This window comes from Lycorma delicatula, chromosome 3, assembly GCF_047948215.1.
Source record: "Lycorma delicatula isolate Av1 chromosome 3, ASM4794821v1, whole genome shotgun sequence".
Lineage (NCBI taxonomy): Eukaryota > Metazoa > Arthropoda > Insecta > Hemiptera > Fulgoridae > Lycorma > Lycorma delicatula.
Genome location: NC_134457.1, coordinates 140,415,366 through 140,434,193, shown reverse-complemented (window position 1 = coordinate 140,434,193; position 18,828 = coordinate 140,415,366). Strand labels below are relative to the sequence as shown.

Sequence of the window (18,828 nt, the reverse complement as noted above, 5' to 3'; positions counted from 1 at the left end):
AAAATTTAAAATAACGATAAAGTTGTTTTCTTAGAGAGTTTTAAAATTATATTTATTATTTTTTAGTTTTTTTTTTACATTTTTAAATGTTATTATTTATGTTTAAGACATATATAGGTCTACAAAATACCAATGCTCGTACAAAAAAATTCCATACTCAAAAACAAGGTAAATGACTAAGGTTTTCTTAAAATTAAGAAAACAAATCCAAGGAATGCATTCAGCGAAGAGTATTGCAACCAAGTATAAACTTACTGATAGGCTCTCTGAAATGCGGGAATATGTATAATTTACCCTTTGTTTTCCAACTTATTGTCTTAAATTTTTGAGCTGAACTAATCTGAATTTGAAATTTATATCACCCAATAATAAGCCTAAGCAAGATAACGACAAAAAATTAAAAATCTCTTCGAATCGTCTAAGTAGAATTTTTTAAAAATATATTCTACTTAAGTTATCTGGCAAAAGCTTGTTAATAAATCCATACGAGTCGAATTTAGAAACCTCCTTATTTGCTTTTTTAAAGTCTGTTAAAGAGTACTGATGTAAATGAAGAAAAGGTTTTATTATCAATTAATTTTTTTGAGAAAAGCTGTAAAAAAAACATTTCGTATAGTTTAATTATATTTAAACTGCGCAATATCATTTAATTCTACAAGATTTCTATGCTAACCTATTTCATGAAAAAATATTAAAATTAACTTACACACTTCCAAATTAAAATTAGTTACATCTACGTTTACAATACTGTAAGAAAAGATAATTAAAAAAATTACAACGATTACCATTTTGATAAGTAAATACGAGAATATTGGAGACCGTACTTATGCTTTATCAGCATATTTATTTAGCATCAGTATAAGATTTTCCGACCGTGATTAAGAAAAAAAATGCGTGAAAGATAAAACGTTTATTTCATCAGAATAACCATCGAAATTAGCTTAGGTTTTTTATTTACACAAATAGTACTCACTGCGGAAAGTTAGGCTATCAAATTTTAATTCATTAAAGTTTAAGTTAACTGTTTTTTGTGGCTATTTATTGTTTTTTTAAGTTTAAATTAAAGTTGTTGATTAGATTAAGTCGTAAACATGTTTGCACCGACATCGCATTATAATTTTCAACGTAAACATTACTTTGAAATAACAATCTTTATGCGCATAAATGTCTTATCTTTTCATTACACAATCTACATAAAATAAAATTCTTGCTTGTGTGTGTATTTGTTGTTTGCATGTGTAAGTGAGAACGCTTACTTGCGTGTAAATTAGAAACTGTCACAATTTTTATTTTCGACGTAGTAAGCTATATTTATCCAGTGATGAATTAATTATTAATGACTATTCTCGAAAAAGAATGGTAAATTATTTATAAACGATACTTCACGATTCTTAAGCGCTCGTGAATTAGTTATTAATTTATCGACATCATTTTATATTACGTAATTTATTCGGGAGCAGTTTATAAATCATAGTATTTAAAAATAGCTACAAAAATAATTAATGTTTATTTACAATTTTTTCTAAGTAGGGAAGGAATAAGCTATTTCTAAAATAAAAAATGTCTATTATAGCTTATCCATAATTTCTATGATTTAGAATAAAATTTATATTTAATCTAACTGGTAACTACAGGCTATCTCCCAATCTCACGTTATTATCTCCTTACGTTTATATTTGGTGGTAAAATGTTAATTTTGTAGCAAATGAAAACGTTAGAACGGTATTCGAAACCCCAGAGCCCCTTCCTGATCAAAGGCAGAGTACTACATCACCAAATCAGGGATCACGGCACACATTGTCTCAGATCATCTCGAGCTATGTTTGAGCTCGATAACTTATTAGTGCTCAACGCTTGTTTCAGTTGTTACATGAAAATTATAATTTTTTATATTGGTTAAAATAATAAATATCATCCCTATCTAATCATTAGATGTAATGTCTTAGATAAACTAGTATATACACACATCTCAGGAATGGTCGATCTGAGAATGTACAAGACTAACACTTCATTTACACTCATACATATCATCCTCATTCATCCTCTGAAGAATTATCTAAACGGTAGTTACCGGAGGCTAAACAGGAAAAAGAAGATAAACTAGTATATAAACAGTATATATCAATTAGTGTTTAATCCTTTAGCAACTATTTTTTGTGTTATTTTTGTAAGTATAGAACTACGAGTATATTTTTATAAATATGCAATTATATAATAACCTTTTATATTTTAACTGAATAAATTTATCAATTATAACCGATATAAATCGACAGTCAACACTCCCAGCCCATGTAGGATGTTTCATATAAGTAGACGGCCATTGATGTAGAATGTCAGTCCGATTAATGTTTATTTTTGTTTCATTTTTATGAAAATTGGGGGTTAAATCAATATTATATAAAAACAGGCTAACCTGCAAATAGGTAAAAATATTAGGAAGTAAACATATGAGATTTTTTTTTCTTAAATCCGGTTTACACTTTTCAAATTATTTGATTCAATGTTGCACAAAGCATGAATCTTCAAGGTATATGAGCTGATTAAATTACATCATTCAATTAATAATATAGTTAACTCGAGTAAGCCTTGAATTTAATTTCTACTTTTGCTTCAACTAAATATAAAAATTTGAATTTTTTCTTAAACCCGAACATATTTTCCTGAATTGAAGGTTGATTAACTGAAACTTGAAGTGCGTTTATGAGAAATCAAGGTATCATTCTAGTGAATGAAGCCATATCTTTTTTTATGTTACAAAATATAAAAATAAGATAATAATTATTGTTATATTTTCTGCTAAGAACACTATGATTTCTATATTGAGTACTGTTTACCTTTTGTTAGCTTCATTCTATTATTATATGTTGACGCATTTCGGATTAACTTCATTGTCAAGATTTATTGTACTAAGTTTAACTAAAGTATAAAGTAATAAATTTGTACTACGTTTAACTTAATTTTACTAAGAGTACAATAAGTTTTGACAGTGGAGTTATTCCTAAACGCGTCAACGTATAATAAAAGAATGAAGCTAAGAAAAAGAAACAGTACACAACGCAGAAATTTAATCTTAGATTTGTTTATTTATTTCTGAAAATTATAATTCTCACCCTGCATGAATGATTTTATTGTCCTAAATAAATATTAATAAGTGTAAATTTTCAGTTAAGGCCATTTAATTTAAACTTGAAGTCAGGTTGTTTAAATTTATTGATTTAAATTGACAGTATAAAAACTAAAAATTGAATTCCAGTTATTTGCTTCTAGTTATTTATTCAGTTATTTGCTTCAATTATTTATTCTACATTGAATCAATCTACTTAAACGAAACCACATTCAGAATAACATTATATAAATTTTTCTTTGGACGTGATTACGTTCCTACTCGATTAATATTATGCTATTTACTCTATAACTTGGCCAGTCAGATAAAAATAATTCGCTCAAAAGGCTAAAAATCGTGGTTTTTTAATTCTAGTAGATTTTCTCATTTATTCCATTACTAAAATCTATCCTCAAAAACTAAAGAAAAAGGAAAGTACCTTTTTGAATACCCTGATTCTATCCCAATGTGAAATCGAATTCTATAAGTGTGACTATAAGCTGCCTAATTATTATTGATATTTCATTGTGTTCATCCGATTCGGGAATTTTTGGACTAACTGAATTCCAGTTATCATTTTTCAAATATTTATTATAAAATTAAAATAATTATATTTTCTTAATAAATGATAAACTTACTGTTTAAGATATAATTTAATATTAAAAATTGTTTTAAATGTTTAAATAGATTAAAATGTGGTAACAGTAGTAACAAGAAATATAATACCACCATTTAAGTTACGTAATTGAATATCAAACTGAAAGAGATTTTTATTAATTGTTCAAGGTTAAATCATAAAATTAAAAAAAAACTAATATACAGTATATAGTAGCATGATATAATAAGAATAAATTAAATGTAATGAAAAGTAACTTATATATTGAAAATAAAGATTATTATGTACATACGAAGTCAAGTGAAAAAAATACATGCATTATGTAACGTGTTCGGTAAGAAGATTTCCCTTAAGCTGGATTGTCTATTGAATTGTGTTTGACCGAAGATAGTATTTTTTACTGATAGCCTGCGCTGACCTATGTTCAATCGTTTATTATTTTTAAAGCCTCCAAAAATAAAAAAGTAAAAATCCCTGAGATAACTTAAATATTTAGTTCAATTTATTTGTATTTTATAGATATGTAAGGAAATTTTATATTGTAGGTTTTTAATAGTATAGAAAATGTTTTTTCTTTTTATTATTTTTCTGTAATTTTATATTTCATTATTTTCTAAATATTTGAATTTGTCTTTCCTTATTTTTCCACCATTACAGTCTATGTTTAAAATAAACAGTAAAATTTGATCGATTTATTTATTTGTTTTCAAAACTCACATTTTATTTCTACATAAGGTTTAGACTCATTATTGTATTTTTAAACATTTGAGGGGTCAATAATCCTTACAATGTGTCCATTTCCTGAAAAGGTTTCATTTACATAATACAAAATATTTATTGCAGGAATAACGTTTAATGTAAAAGAATCACATTGATAAAGTCATCCTTATGCGTTTACAAATTTTATATAAGTTTACGCAGATAAAATAGTTTAAAAATAATAAATTATGAACCTAATTATCTCGCTTTCAAATTTTCTACTTAACGTAGTACTTCCTTTAACTTTTAAGAATTACCCATTAAGGAAAAACCCGTTATAATTGTTAAAAATGTAGATGTCATCCGATTTTTTTTCGCTCTCTGTCTTATACTGTGTAATATCGTTACACGAATATTATTAACAATCTTACCACAAAGTTTTTTTTATTGAATCTCATGCTCTTCGTAAGAAACATTTTATTTTATGTAAATTCTTTCTTATAATAATTTATTATAAAGTAGCATAGACATACAAACTAATGTATACTTTGTAATTATATGCAAAATTAAACATACAAAACAACTTTTGCTTATTAATATTTTCCATTTAACTCATATTATCCATATTATTTGCATATAGAAAACTTCATTTAATATTGTGTATAAAGAATCGTTTCGTGTAGTGATTTTCGCAGATCGTTAGAACACTGATTTATAATGTTATTTGCCATTAATGTAGGTGGAGCATCACTACCCTTCCCACACAATCACGCGCGCGCGCACACACACACACAAATACTGAAGGTTTGTGTTTCAATCCCAATCAAGTTAGGATTAAAAGTACATCATAACCGACAATACGCAATTAATTATATGAGTTTCATTCGATTGCTTTTTATTTGTTTGATTTGGTGGATGTTATGAAATGCTTCGGACATTGTTTGATTGTTAATTATTATAAGTTTACATAACGTATTAAATCCTGTATAAAAAACTGACAGAAAAGTTGTTATACATTCCTGGCATTGGTTTTTATTCCTACATAGTTGAAAAATAATTGTAGATGAAAAAATTACCTAAGCTTTCTTTTTTGAGGCGAGGGTAATTATATGTAAAATTATCGTTATACGTTTAAATAAACCAAAAAAAGTTCAAAATGTACAAAAAATCGGTACTTTTTATTTTTTCTGTTCCCTATTTTCGAATCATCTTTCAAGAAATCTTTTGAATTTTTCTACTTCCAGTAAGTTAAACAGAGGGACTAAAAAATTTCACTGAAAAATGAACAGTCAGTTAAAAGTTAGCTAAAATTTATTTTTTTGGGGGTGGGTGGTGAATTATGATGAAATTTTATTATAGTATTATTAAAAGTTTAAATAAACCATTTTTTTTTTACATTTAAAAAACGATATTTTTAAACTTTGATCGGCTTCCTCACCCCTAATAATGCTCCCAAAGTACTTTTATTTATTACTTGCACTACTACTACGGCTAGGAAGTTATAAAAATTGGTTAAAAAATATGCAATAAATAAAAAGTCAGCATTTTTCGATTTTTGGATGAAGGGGAATTTTGGGGCAATTTTTTTTTTTAAATGGTACGATAGCATGTACGCATGAACTGAGTATAATATGAAGTAGGGTTATGTTTACTTAATTTTGAAAAAATTGACCCCAAAAAACTATCTACCTCACCCCTGGAGATATTGACCCCCATAATTTTACCCACAAATTCTCCCATATACACGTCTGTACAAAATTTTATCAAAATCGGTTTATCCAGTCAAAAGTTATTAAGCTTCAGACACGCCAACACACGTACGTAAATATGTACGAAATTATCCCCACTTTTTTTTTGTTTTTTGGGATACCTGGATCATGAAACGTCGAAAAATGCAAATAAAACCCATACCCCATTTTTTGGACTGATTACGGTACTTTCTTTCTTCCACCTCATCATATAACTATGGCAACACTGGCATCATATAACTATGATGCCAGGAAAGTAAAACATAAATTTGTAGGTAAAATAAAATAAATAAAATTGCATGCTAGTTTAGTGCATGTTAATTTTTCTCTAGAGAAGTGGCGTCGTTACGTTCTAATGTTTATGCACAAATAATTTTAAAATTATTTTTGAATAGATAGGCATTTGGTTGAAAAAAAAATTGTTAAACTAAAAATAAACAGATAACGCTATTAGTATATTTTCTATTAAAGATTCGTTTTATTTTTCTTTATTATGAAGTGATTGGTATAATTTCTTTCAATAATCTTTATAATAATACACACCCACATTACGTTAATGAAATTGTGATCAGTACTATAGAAGTGAATGTAAATTAAAAAAAATTCCATCGGTGATGAAAGATAAGTATAATTATGGGTGTAAGATAGGAGTGAACTATTACATCACATTTATTTATGATCATTTTCATTTTGATGCAGTTTGTCGTACAAAGGTAAACTTTGTTACACCTGCGATATTAAGCCATAAAAAGAATAAACCGCAAACACTTCACTTACGCTTCATTTTTTTAAATTTATTCATTCATCTGTTGATGTGCTTATCTGTTTACTTCACGTTAACAAAATATCTATAACAGAATAAAAACATTAAGAAATATATTATTTTCATTGCATCATATAAAATAATAATTATTTGTTCATATTAATAAAATGTAACAACGTATATTTTAACGTTTTTTTTTTCATCATAAAATACAGCTAATTTATTTTATTAATAAAAATATAAATCATAATTAACGTTATTTTTTAATACAAATGTAAATAATGTTATTATTACTGTTCAGATAAAAATGTGCAGAAAGATAAATTAATAATTTATTAATTGAGAATTTCTAAAAATTAGACTACAATATAATTATATTATTTTTTTATCAATTGTTTTTAACTACTCTATGTATAAATTATATATATATTCAATTTTCAATGTAATCGAATATTAGATTTTAAGATGCTATTGTGATATGGTCCACACTTGTGTATGTATAAATATATATATATATATATATATATATATATATATGTGTGTGTGTGTGTGTGTGTGTGTGTTTTTCATGACTTCCATGTAGCAAGTAGTAGATAATACGCCCTGTTTCATCAAACTACATCATTCTCAGTCATTTATCCGTAAATTATGCGAGCCGTAACATCGATAAGTATCATCGTTTGTAAGAGGAAATATATAAATAACGTGGAATGGATCTTATATAGATACAAATGTGGATGTACAGACCTTTATTTTTCTTTCTTTTGTTTTATGATGTATAATAAGAATGTCATTCCGTCGTAAAATAGTCTTTAACATACGGGTTTACAAAATATAGTCTTAACATAAGTGCAAAATATATAATCTAAATTTTTAATTATATTTTTACTCTACATACTCTTAATGTATTTTATAAAGTATTTTTATTTGAAGGAAATTTTAAAGGTTAAAAATCATACAAATAATTATATTAGTAAGAAATAATGCAATAAATTATAATTGGTTAGTATTTTTAATTTTATTATTAGATGTTTTATTTACGGAATCTGAAGTAATTTGAAGTTTCGTATCATGAAATAGTAAAAATCACATCACTGAAATGATATTATAGACTTAACTATTTCGCCTTCAAAATTCAAAGGTGTATTTTGCTGTTTTTAAATTTGTTCTTATTTCTTGATGCTTGTCGTACGTAGTTCATTATTCCTCCATTGACTCTTATACTTTATGTAGAATATCTTTTAAACAAAGTAATATTTTGGCATGAAACTTATTTCATTCTGTTCAAACACACTCTAAGCTATAGTTCTACTTATTTTTTATTATAATCTTAAAAATTATTTTGAAGGAAACGTACTAAACAAATGGAAATATCTTTCGAAGAGTAGATTTAATTAAGTTAAATTGCAAACCTGAGATGAAAATTATATATTACGCTTTGGAAACGTTTTTCGATGGAAAATTTTTATTTCTAGTCATTTCAAACAGATTAATGTATCTAAAATGGGCGGGCTAATGTAACAATTACTGACAACATTCTTTATCTAACTGCATCTCAAATTACAGACTGTTTCGAATCTATTTTACTTAAAATTGTCACAATGTTTTATATTTCCGCTACGGTTATCGTAATTAATTTGAGTGTTATTTTCTGCCCTTCCTAGCATTATTACTCTAACATTTGTAGTTGACGAGTTTCGTTGTAACTTCATATCAAAACCACTTTTAGCACTTAGAGTGCTTTTAGAGTACATACAGAACATTGTCACTCTAACGTTAGTAGTTGACCCCATTTCGGATTACCTTCATTCTCAAAACACTTGTACTTAATTACTTAAGTGTTAAAAACTTTTAGCACTTAATGGTAAAACTTTTAGCAGGAAGTGCTAAAGCCTTTGTCACTTAAGTGTTATTAATCACTTTTAAGACTTAAAAAGAATGGAGGTACCCCGAAACGCGTCAACTACAAATGTTAAGAGTATCCATCCTATGAAGGGCAGAAAATAACATTCAGATCAATTACTTTACTTAGATTCTAATTTTTTAAATATATAAACTAACATATCATAAATAAATAAAGAAAGAGAGGGAGCTTGTGTTTTTATATTATGCATTATATGTGTTTAACATTATAAGTGTAAACTTAACCAGCCGGGTTAGTCTATTGGTTAAACTCGTCATCGTAAAATCAGCTGATTTTCAAAATCGAGAGTTCTAAGGTTCGAATCCTTGTAAGGATTTTATACGAATTTGAATGCTAGACTGAGGATGCCGGTGTTCTCTAATAGTTTGGTTTCAATTAACCATACGTCTCATGAGTGACTGACCTGAGTCTGTAATAAACTACATATCTACCGGTATATTTACACTTACATTGCACTATGTCTTTAACTATTCAGGCTTAGCAAGCCGGTAGCGGTAATTGCATTCGCCTACACACGCTCACGCGCACACACACACACACCCAGACCCGGTAGTAGTTGGAGAAAACAATTGTAAAGTGCATTATATTTCTAAGTAAATGTTTCAAATTGGCAAATTTAATTCTATTAAATAAATTTTATGATTGTGATGTTTGGAAGTGATGTATAAGATAAGATATTCCTGGCAAATTGTTAATAATTTAACAATTTTTTTTTGTGAAATAACAATTTAATTTTCAGAAAATCTTTGTTAGACTCAACTTTTAAAATTATGAATATCTAACAACTTAAAATGTCATAGGATGTATAAATCTGCTTATTTAACGGAGAGGTGTTAAATACAGTCTAATAGTAAAACAGTTTTTTTGTCGTTAGTTTTTAAACTTGTGTCTGTCATTTTCCATTATGCTCTAATACTAATATACTTTTATTTCGGGACTGTTGTCGAACATAGAGACAAGTTTAACATAGAAGTGCTCTTGTTCCTACGTGTAGCCTTTCCTACGCAGACTTAATATAGTTTAACCTTGGCTTGCAGCCGACAGTGAATAAAAGGAAAATCATTTTAAACGAGTAGTAACCTTACTTAAGCTTATAGTCATTCATATCTATTTAAGGTCAGGATCAACATCCAGGAGCATTAATTAAAGCGAACATTTTCTCTACAAAGGCGAGGCAGTACAGGCTTTGTTAACGTATTTTTTCACAATGTAAATGAATTCGTTGCTTTGCACTATCGTTCACAATTTTTCTTACGTACATGACGAATGTGAATCTCTTAGGGACCAGTCAGCGTTAGTTTCTCTAAGAGTGTTGATGTTAGTCGTCCAACCATCCCCTATGTAAGCTCAATGAAGGTGTCAACTTGTAGGCCTAAATATCAACTGCATTTTGATGAAGTTAGCATTTCTGTGTACAGCAGTATTTTCTGTTGGAAGAAGAAGGATATAGGAAAAAAACACTTCACTCCTCAATTTCATCAATAAACTTATCCTTTTCTAGTTATTCATGGTAGTTGTTATGAAGTTAACTTATAACTCACGATCAACCGTTCTGGTTGTGTTAGATAACATTACATGAATTGTAAAATAATAATTAAGTAAAAATTAAATTTTATAATTACTAGAATAAATAATTAGGTCTACATTATCAAGAAAATGATTGAATAAGAGGTTGTTAAAAAAAATATTGATGTATATTTAACTGGAAGGCGGATTCAAATTTTTCAAAACTCAAAGGTAATCATGTAGTAACAGACGAGTAAAAACAATTAAGCATAGCATATTATGGTAAAAGCTCTAACGAGTTATTCATGTCTTTTATTGAGGAAAATACCTGCTTCAAAAGTTTATTAAAATTAGGAAACAATTTTAATTTTGTTGGAAAAAAATATAGTCCCTTAAATTCCTTTTACAACCCAAAAGAGAGTAAATGTACCAATCGCATCAACTCTGCAAATTATTATCTAATATGTCAAATTAAACCAGCAAATAATAATTTATTTCTAATTTCACAACTTCGAACAATATCTAAGTTAAAGTTAATTAATTAATTATACGGTTGCTAAAGTTATAACTAGGCGATTAACGTGAAAGAATTAGTACCGAAAATAACAATTTGTAAAATAACATTTTTGAAGCTTTGTTAAAAATTATTTTTCTCAAATCAAGCATCTTATTATTTCTTCAAGCATCTTGATCCTTGCTATTTTCTAAAAGATGATAAGAAATTAGACTATTATTTATTTTAACATCATAGCAAATTTTATGGTTTTTAAGTCAATAGAACTTCGTTCTCTTTCTTGCTTTTGATCTTTACCGCTTTTACGGTTACTCTTTTCTCTTTCTTATCTGTATAAAGACAAAGTTATATTGTTGTAGTAAGGTCGTTTTTTAAATCGAAGATCGTAAGTAAAGATATCTTTAACAATCGTCGCAACTAGTGTTAGAGTACATCCAGACGTTTTTAGAAGGATCATAATCGGTCAGCGAATGTAAACTATTGTTCTAAAATATTTGAAAATTGATTTTACTTCTATTTCTCTTCTCAAAATGAACACACAAAGTTATTCATTTTAAAATCATATTATACATAAGATGCAATTTTCAAAGATTACCTATTTTCTTTCCAGTAGCAAATGGATAAACTAAATTATTTATCTAGATTTCGTCACATTTATTTATTTTTTTTTTTTTTATATTTTTAACTACCACTTCAAAATTAAACTTAACTTTCATCATCAAGTGGTTTTGCGCCTGTTAAACAAAAATCTTCTTTTTTTAAAGTACTTTCGAGTAAAATTAAATTTAAAGTATTTTAAGTTTTTTCCAGAAACATTTAATTATTATTATTATTGTTATTTTTTTATTATTGTTTTTAAATAAGCTTTGGTAAATATTTACATCGTTGATATTATATACGTTTATATTATGTAATATTTATCTATTTTTTTTTGTAATAAAAATTTACGTGCACTTATACAAACACGATTAAGCCTGTATTTGTGTAAAAGTATGTGTAAACATGTATGTTTTTGCTCTATAGAATAGTTCTTTCTAGAAACATGTTTATATTATCATAAAACCTTTATTTTACTTCAACCATATGTATAATGTAAAACATCTGTAATATAATGCTTAATTTTTAAGAATAATTTCCCCGATTTTATGCGATTCTCGTTTCAAACTATAAAATTAAAATTTTCGTATTATTTATTACTTTTTTCTATACAATGATGTTTATTAAGGTTTATAACACGTTTGCTATATCTGTATTTATCAGTAGGTTTATTATGTTCTTTGATTCCCAGTGTAAGCTTCGGTTTTCTTACCTTTATCAGTTATAATTCAATATTTAATATTTATTTTCATATTGCAATATCTTTCTTTCTTTTTCCTGTTTAGCCTCCGGTAATTACCGTTCACATAATACTTCAGAGGATGATATTGTATTGTACAGTCTCATTTGGACCATTACTGAGAATGTCTGGTTAATTGAAACCCAACCCACCAAAGAACACCGGTATCCACGATCTAGTATTCAAATCCGCGTAAAAATAACCGAATTTACTAGGACTTGAACGCTGGAACTCTCGACTTCCAAATCAGCTGATCTGGGAAGACGCGTTCACCACTAGACCAACCCGGCGGGCTTCATACTGCAATATCTGCTCGTAGCATAAATTTCAACAATAAATAGCTTTTGATATAAGGATAACTTATTAACTTATGCTCGCAGTATTGAAAAAGAAATTGAAAAATAAAACACTAACTTTGGATTAACATCGCTGTCCCAACATCCAGAATCTTAAAAATTTGAACAAAAGATCAAATTTTAAAAGAATTTAATTAATTTCTTCTTTTTTTCATATGATTCGCTTTTACTCTATTGTGGAAGAGAAATAAAACATTGACTCTACACTGAAATTAGTATTGTCGGGCTTATATTTTCATACACTATGGATAAAGTAAAGTTTATTGCTTCAATGATTTTTAAATGACCACGATTTTTCATTTTAAGTTTTTTTTTTTAAGCTTGGGTTATCAGTCACACTTTATTAGTAACTTATTGTTTACTAATGATAATGTTAGTAACTTGTTTATTAAAATTTCTAGTGTAGCCTTTCAGAAAATATTTTGCTTCATTCAATCGGCTGCAAATAATAAAGGAAAATTTCATTTACCGCAGTATTTAGTGGTTAAGAAACGTTTCTAGAATTGATTATTATCTGTTTATATATTAGTCTTTTTAAGAAAGGACTAAATGATTTAATTGTTTATTACGTCTTATCGATAATTGCAAGAATTACTAAAGATGCACCACTTTTTTTTTATTTTCCCCTGCTCCATAATTTGAGAATTTAAAAACACAAAACTTATATTATTTCTTTTAACCGACTTAATAACAATTAAAACAGTTAACCAAAAGACCGAGAATCACTTTTGAAATTTTATTTAAAGCCATGGATTTTTACAAAAAATAAATAAATGTAACCTTTAACTGTATTTATAAGAACATATGTTACAATAGTTGGGTAATATCGTAAGCAATATTGTGCGTTCTACATTCTTGAGAATTTGAGAAGAAAATGAACACAAACACTAATACTCAAAAAATTTGTTTATTAAATTAATTTTATTTGAGGTTGCAATTACATTTAAGAATTTTATCGATTATTATTTTTTGACTTAAAAACTACTACAATACTAAAATTCTTTTATTAACCAAACCCAATACAACTACAATAAAAAATTTAACAATTATACCTGTTTGGACTATGCTATTTCATTGGTGTTAAAAAGCTGAATAATAATTAAAACTGAACACAATAATGTAGTCGACTTTTTTTAAAACTATTTACTTATATTTTATAATGCCAAATGCCACAAAAGTTTACCAATGCTTAATTTAAGTTTTTACAAATAGTAAAAATATTCTCCTAATACCTTGTAGTTATTATAGACCAAACAGGTTACCGCGCTTAGACGTTCCTACGCACAAAAAATCCGACCTCACCCATCTGTCTGGCAACACTAATGAAATTTAATTACTGCTGACTTAACTGATCACTAGAACTGGCGTAGGTTATTTGAATAGTTGTTGCTCTTGAATTATATTAAATAATTAATTAAATAAATCACAATAAAGAAATTTTTATTAGAAGTTCTACCTTATTCTTTCATGTTTTTACTTAGAAGTCCATTACCTGTGTGTACATCGGTCCTGTTCAGTAACCTCTTTTCTTTTTCTTTTTCGGTTAATTAAACTCATATTGACAGCCCGCGTTCCATTTTTGTCTCATATGTTATATTCTATGAAAGATAAATAGCCCGAACTAAAATATTGTAACTTTTCATATAAAATTATTTTAACTTTTGTTACTGAGTATAGAGATTATCCTCACTAAGGTTAGTTCACTTTTCTTTCAGTAATATTCTAAGGTACAGGCTCTTTTCCTCTGCAGCCAGATCATTCATAAAATCTGATTTTCTTAACGCTGCCTTCTTAAACACTTTCGCTCATGTGTCAGAGCATAAAAGATAATAGAAGTCTGCCAAATTTATAGTCCCACTATTTACAAGGCAGATTGTATTAACTTGTAGCGCATATCTATCCCAAGTTGTAGAAGGTATTTAATTGTACAATAATCAAGTCTTTTCGTTTTATAAAATTAAATCATAATACTTCCTGTAAAAATAAGTATTTACCGTGAAATTTAAGCAAAGTAAAAATAATTCAGTAGCAAATAATTTCGGTTAATATTTATTATAAATGTGTTATAATAAGTCTGTTTAATACTGCTTAATTTGTATAAGTAATATATAAATATTTCTAAAGTTTTTCTTTAAAAAAAATTTAAGTACTGGAGGTGCTGAATCAATGTTTATTCCGCGGTTTTCAAACGTTAAATACTTTTAATTCAGAGTTTTAATTCTCATTCACCTACGAAAAATAAAACCTCAGTTAAAAAATCTCGAGTAGTTTATTAGGAATAAACTTATACGTAAAAGCTTACATTATTTATTTGAATTTACTGTTACATTCTGCACGGTACCACACGTTTTTATTTTTATAACACAATGTACGTGTAGTGACTGGCAAAATCTTTGTTTTATTACATTACTGTAACGTACTACAAAGTATTTTCATATTATATTTATTATAATTGCGATGTATCTGCCTGCCGTTAGGCTTATAGTCCTAAATAGTAACAGGTCACAACGGAACAATTTGTTATTTTTGCGTCGTAACAACAAAAGAATTTTTGGCCCACCGTGTCCGACACAGTATGATCAAGTTAAAGATATAGAAAGATAAAAACATTGCCAACATATATGAATAATCTAATTATTATTACTGGCATCAAAACTTATAAACCTCATTTGTATCATTCAGTAAAATGTTTAATAATTTTGGAATTATACCAAATAATATTTATATTATTCCTTTTCTGCATCTTCTTTCAGCGTTATATGTGTTAACACAAACTGAAAGTTTATTTCAGTTTTTTTTTTTAAATATATTTCGCAGTAACATGTCTTGTATTTATACCATAAGATAATTTATTTGGAAAATAAATCGTAGACTTTATATATTAATGATAGAATAATAAAAAAGTATAAGTTACTTTACGAATGTTTTCTTAAATTTTCGAAAATTTAAGGTTTATGTTCGTCGGGTTTAATATATGATGTATTTTACTGTTCGTGAGGTATATGTGTATACTGTAACAACTTAAATAAACTGCGGTTTTAAAAAATGTGATATATATGTATATATGTTAAATTTTTTTTCAAGTATGGAAATTATTACTTGCATAGTTTTACAGGAAATTTCTTTAAGTTTATCTATAAATGTGTTCTATGTTTACCGCGAGTCATATTTCAAAGATCGTCAGATCGGCTAGGCCAATTCATCCTAAACATGTGAAAATATAACCCCTGAACACAAGTATTAAAGATATTCTTTAAAAAAAAATCTTTATTTTTTAACAGTATTACACAGATGAATAAATCAGTGTCATGAGATGAACTAAGAAAACTTTTAAAAATAGCCTAATTTAAATAATTAAAAAAAAATTATAAACATGTAAAAATGGTATATTGTAAATATCATTAGATTCTTACCCAACGGACTTGCGTTATTACATAAAAAGTAGTATAAGAAACGATCTCATTAACTGATGCTATTGAGATTTTAACCCTGTTAAAAATGGCTTTAAAACTGATTATACTAATTAAAATAGAAACAATCCTGTATTTTAATCATTGAAAATGTTATATATTATTAATAATATTATATTTTAAATATATTAAAAATATTAATAACCTTTTTGTAATTAATTAAATAACGATAAGTATTTTGATAATATATTTTTATTTGCTTTTTCTGGTAAAATTATCCTTAAAAAATCAACCGAAATTTAAAACCGTTGATTTTTTTTCACGATTTCATCATTTAAAAACACTTGACGTATGACAAGTTTACATTTAGTTGAGTCTGTAACATTTCTCACGTAAACATAAACACCCTCCAGTCAAAACGGTGGCGCTCATTCGGTTGCGTTGGCGAAAAGGGCTTATTGTCCAATTGGCATTTCGCCAGTTTTTAAATAAAATGTTCCCACATCGAGGTCATTTGAATATTACTAGTATTAATGTGCGTGTGCATGCGCGTGCGCCCTCGTGTGTGTGTGTGTGTGTGTGTGTGTGTGTGTGTGTGTGTGTGTGTGTGTGTGTGTCTGTGTGTGTGTGTGTGTGTGTTACCGTTATATAATGTTTTAATCAGATACAGTAATAATTGTATAAAAAAGTTTATGGGGCAATAATTCGCTAAACTGAAATAAAAATTAGGGTTAATAATTCATTTCTCGTTACTTTGTTCGTTTTATTTGTTTGGTTGATGAGATAAAAAATTATATGATGTAATTAATTAATATATGTGAATGTATATATTTCATTTTATTTAGAAAAGTTAAAAAGTAAAATTTAGCGTAGTTATTGCCTATTACGAAAACTTTAATTTCTTCCTATTAGGAAATAGAAATTTTTTTCGTTAGCTTACTAATTAATATTGTAAATAAATTGTTTCTGTATTTCACACATTTTTAAAAAATATATAATTAATTATGCCCAGTACGTAATATTATATGTCGCTTATTTATTCTTTAATTAATTACTAACCGGAAAACGAATTTAAAACCCTTGTCAAGATTGCTGTCATCATTAGCCATTAGATAAAGTGAATATGAATCAAGTAAATGAAGAAATCGACACCTCGGTTTAAATGTCAGAGTTATTTTCCTCTAGAAATATGGAATCCACTTTATGCTAATAATTATTAGCATTCCAAATAAATCCGATCAGTCATTCCAAAAGATAAATCCGGTCCAGTCGTGGGATAACTCAAAAGCGTAACTGATATTAGCATATGAATGTTATATCAATAATTAAGGAGTGTTAATCGGTTATTTACGTCAAGTTTTTATAATTTTACTGTTATTTTTAAAATTGTAAATGTCAATATATATGTAAAATGTTCAATTAGGTTAAATACTCGAAGATGTAGATTGATAACAATGAGAATTTTTACTGTTCTATCAAATTCCACATCGATATCTAAATAATCGATCCGGTCTTTTTCAGGTGTGGCTAAGTCCATACACCATTTATGATGAAGTATCACTCACTGCTTTATACAAGGCACTTTTCCGGCTTTTCTCTTCTCATTCTTTATTACCTGTCTGTATGATATTAGTATCTAGTTTTACATGTCCTCTACTTACTGTTTCCTTGGTATTATGTAATTTATTTTATTTGTCTTATCGTCTCAAAATAGCAAATCTCCAGCATACTTTCATCTGATTTTATTCAAATCGAGGGTTTATTAATTTTTTTAATGTTGTAATCATCGTTCGGAAAAGCATCTTGAATATGAGGGGATTCATTTATTAATTAAGCTGCTTGGGTGGTCAGCCTTGATGGCCGAGGCAAATTGGTTTCGACCAAGGATTGGTTTCGAGTTTTAACCTCGAATTAGTTCCTAAAAGAAAAGTTCTGGCTTGCCGTCAGGCGGTAGAAATATCTGCACAGCTAGTTGGTTCCAGCTAACATCTTCTTCTTCTCGGCAAGTCATCGCAGTCTCCATTGACGGCGTTATTTCATTGTGAGCAGACAGGTTCCTATTTCTCCTACCAGACTACCAGTGATGGAGAGATTCGTCAGCGCGGGATACGATATTGGTCAGAATAACTATTTTACTGACTGGTTTATGTATTTCAATCTCTGCATATTATTGATTAGGATAACGAATCTCTTAACTGACCGCTTTGACCGGTCGGTCTCTCATTAAGTTCCGTGAAAACCACCTCTGACACCGCAAGTAGTAAAACTACCAATTGCTATGGAGCAATGGCGTGCTCAGTTCCCTTACTAGTATCACACATTCTTGCACTCAAACTTTAATTCACTAGATACAAACGATAAAAATATGTCGTGTATTTTTAGTAAATGTGTAAATACGTGATAATTTTTAAAGGAATTAAATACATAGCTTCGCACAAGCGAAATATAAATTTCCGGCCAAAAAAGGGAAACAAACAAATTTTAATTATGTTTGAAGGATGACCTGCGTGAAGATATTTTGGATTATTGTTTATGTCGGATCATATTAACTTATTTCTTGCTGTGCTAAATAAATAAATGCCCGTTGAAATAAATAACATGTGTTTTCATCATCGCAATATTGTGATAAACAACATGTGTTTTTTATTACATTTGTGTTACCAAATATTAACACATTGCTTCGCACAAGCGAAATACAAGTAAAAGAATCGTACCGGTCCAATTTACGTACCTACATTTGTTCATTAAAACTAAATTACAATTCTAGATAAACGTAAAAATATTACATAAGCGATGGTTGTGTTTTTTAGTTTTTGATAAAAGATTGTTATGTATGTTTTAGCCCAGAATCCG

The 18,828-nt window shown here is 27.7% G+C and overlaps 1 protein-coding gene and 1 long non-coding RNA gene across 5 annotated transcripts in view; one reads left to right on the top strand and one right to left on the bottom strand.

Moving 5' to 3' along the window:
* LOC142322053 (uncharacterized) overlaps positions 1-18,828 on the top strand; it is an 850,063-nt gene that overhangs the window by 437,904 nt on the left and 393,331 nt on the right. The gene's annotated exons all lie outside the window — the stretch shown is intronic.
* The window catches only part of LOC142320989 (uncharacterized), a 68,878-nt gene continuing 56,722 nt past the window's right edge, over positions 6,673-18,828 (bottom strand). The window contains exon 3 of the long non-coding RNA XR_012755534.1: positions 6,673-7,014. This is a non-coding gene — a long non-coding RNA (uncharacterized LOC142320989). The remainder of the gene's footprint in view (positions 7,015-18,828) is intronic.